The 2255-nt window shown below is 44.3% G+C and overlaps 1 protein-coding gene across 1 annotated transcript in view; it reads left to right on the top strand.

Annotated features, from left to right (window-relative positions):
- Positions 1-2255, top strand: part of GPC1 (glypican 1) — a gene marked incomplete at its 5' end in the record, with an annotated part of 433058 nt that overhangs the window by 256930 nt on the left and 173873 nt on the right. The gene's annotated exons all lie outside the window — the stretch shown is intronic.

Genomic DNA, 2255 nt, shown 5'->3' on the forward strand with positions numbered 1-2255 from the left:
AAACTCTGGGGTAAAGCATCCACACCTGAGGACAGGAGGGTGATCCAGGCGGATCTGGACAGACTCATGAAATGGGCGGATGAGAACCTGATGATATTCAACACCGAAAAATGCGATGTTCTCCACCTTGGGAGGAAAAACCTGCACCGTGCATGTAGGCTCGGTAGTGCTACGCTAGTTAGCTCTACAGATGAAAGCGACTTAGGGGTCATGGTTGATCACAAGATGAACATGAACCTTCAGTGTGATGCTGCAGCTAGTAAAGTAAGCAAAACGCTGGCTTGCATACATAGATGCTTCTCAAGCAGATCCCGGGACGTCATTCTCCTGTTGTACTCGGCCTTGGTGAGGCCACAGCTGGAGTACTGCATCCAGTGTTAGGGTCCGCAATTCAAAAAGGATGTGGAGAAGCTTGAGAGAGTGCGGAGGAGAGCCACGCTCATGATCATAGGGCAGGAAAACAGACCGTATGATGAGAGGCTGAGAGCAATGAGGCTATTCAGCCTGGAAAAGTGCAGGCTCAGGGGTGATCTGGTGGCCACCTATAAGCTTATCAGGGGTGCTCCTCAGGATCTGGGGGAATGACTGTTCACCAGAGCCCCCCAAGGGATGACAAGATCGAATGGTCACAAACTCCACTGTGACTGGTTCAGGCTGGACATAAGAAAGAACTTCTTCACTGTCCAAGTCCCCAAGGTTTGAAACAGACTACCACCTGAAGCGGTTCAAGCGCCCACTTTGAACGCCTTCAAAACACATTTGGATGCTTATCTTGGTGGGATCCTATGATCCCTGCTGACTTCCTGCTCCTGGGGTGGGATGCTGGACTCGATGATCTTCCAGGGTCCCTTCCAGCCCAAATGTCTATTAATCTATGAAATGTACAGTGCAACATGTTGATCTTTCTTTCTATATAATGCATATTCATATCAATGTTACAGAAATCTGGCTTGCTTGTTTTTGCGGGAGGATGCTTCACTGAAATGTACTGCAAGAGGTGGTCAGAATACTTTTCCAATGCCATCTGGTTTTCAGGAAGGGCTTAACAATATAAGGCAGAGTTTTTCACAGAGCTCAACATTGACCTAACTCTGATCCCTCTGAGGTCAATAGACATTTAATCATTGATTTCAGGAGGAGCAAAATTAGGCAAAGAAACAATAATTCCAGATCCATTCATGGTGGTAAGTTTTGAAGAGAAATGGTTAGAGTGATACCACCATCAGCTTCCCCACCCATTAGAGAAAACACGTGTGGGGAGGAGATTTGAGTGAAAGAAATGTTAGACTGAGAAAAGCATGGGAGAGAAGAGGGTGCAGTGTAGCGAAATGTACAGGAGAGGAGAGTTCCAAGGGCAAGAAAAGAGGTTGTGAGGAAAAGTTAAGGAACAGGAAAGAAGAGGGTATAACTAAGACCAGCTGAATCTTCTGTCATTCAGATATTACTACTCAATCTTATTAGCTCCTCACCTATACCTGGTAGCAGTCCAGAATGCATCAACAGACATCCAGTCATGATAGTGAGACACAATTGATCAATAGATTATAAAGCCAGAAGGGACTGTTGTTTCGATGGAGTCTGATGTTCTGCATAGCACATTCCATAGGACTTCCCTGAATTGATTCCTCTTTGAACTAATGACTCTTTTCAGATCCAGGTTAGATGTTTTTCTAAATTTCCTGCAATGGAGAATCCACCACAAATGTTTGCAATTGTTCCGCTAGTTAATTGCTGTCATTATTATACATTTGCTCCTTTGAATTTCTACTTTTGAATTTGTCTAGTGTCATCTTACAACCATTGGATCTTGTTTCATCTTGTCTGGTAGACCAAAGACCCAATTATCATAAACCTTCTTTTCCCCTGCAAGTACCTCAAGAATGTTCACCTAGACTCTTCATCTTATTCACTATCCTTACTCCCGGAGCAGATTTATGATACAGAAAGCAAATGTAGGTATGTAACCTAACGTTTCTGTTGCTTGGTACAAGTAGGGTTGCTATACTGATGGCTGTTCTTCTGATTTAAGAGTATTTTTTTTCCTTAAGATTATTTGCTTTCAAGTCCAGGAATAGGTCTAAGCAGAGCTAAATAGATTAGTTTGGAAATTACAAGTAGAGGGGACCTAGGGCCTGATTTAAATTATGAGCCCAGCTAGCAAATATTGTGGCCTGATCATGGCAGGGGCTGCCATTTTCACACCCAGATTATGGTGCCAGTAGAACCCTACTTGCCCCCTGCTCCCCCCCCCCCCC

Source organism: Gavialis gangeticus, unplaced genomic scaffold (assembly GCF_001723915.1).
Source record: "Gavialis gangeticus isolate Ggan-Ray unplaced genomic scaffold, GavGan_comp1, whole genome shotgun sequence".
Classification (NCBI taxonomy): Eukaryota; Metazoa; Chordata; order Crocodylia; family Gavialidae; genus Gavialis; species Gavialis gangeticus.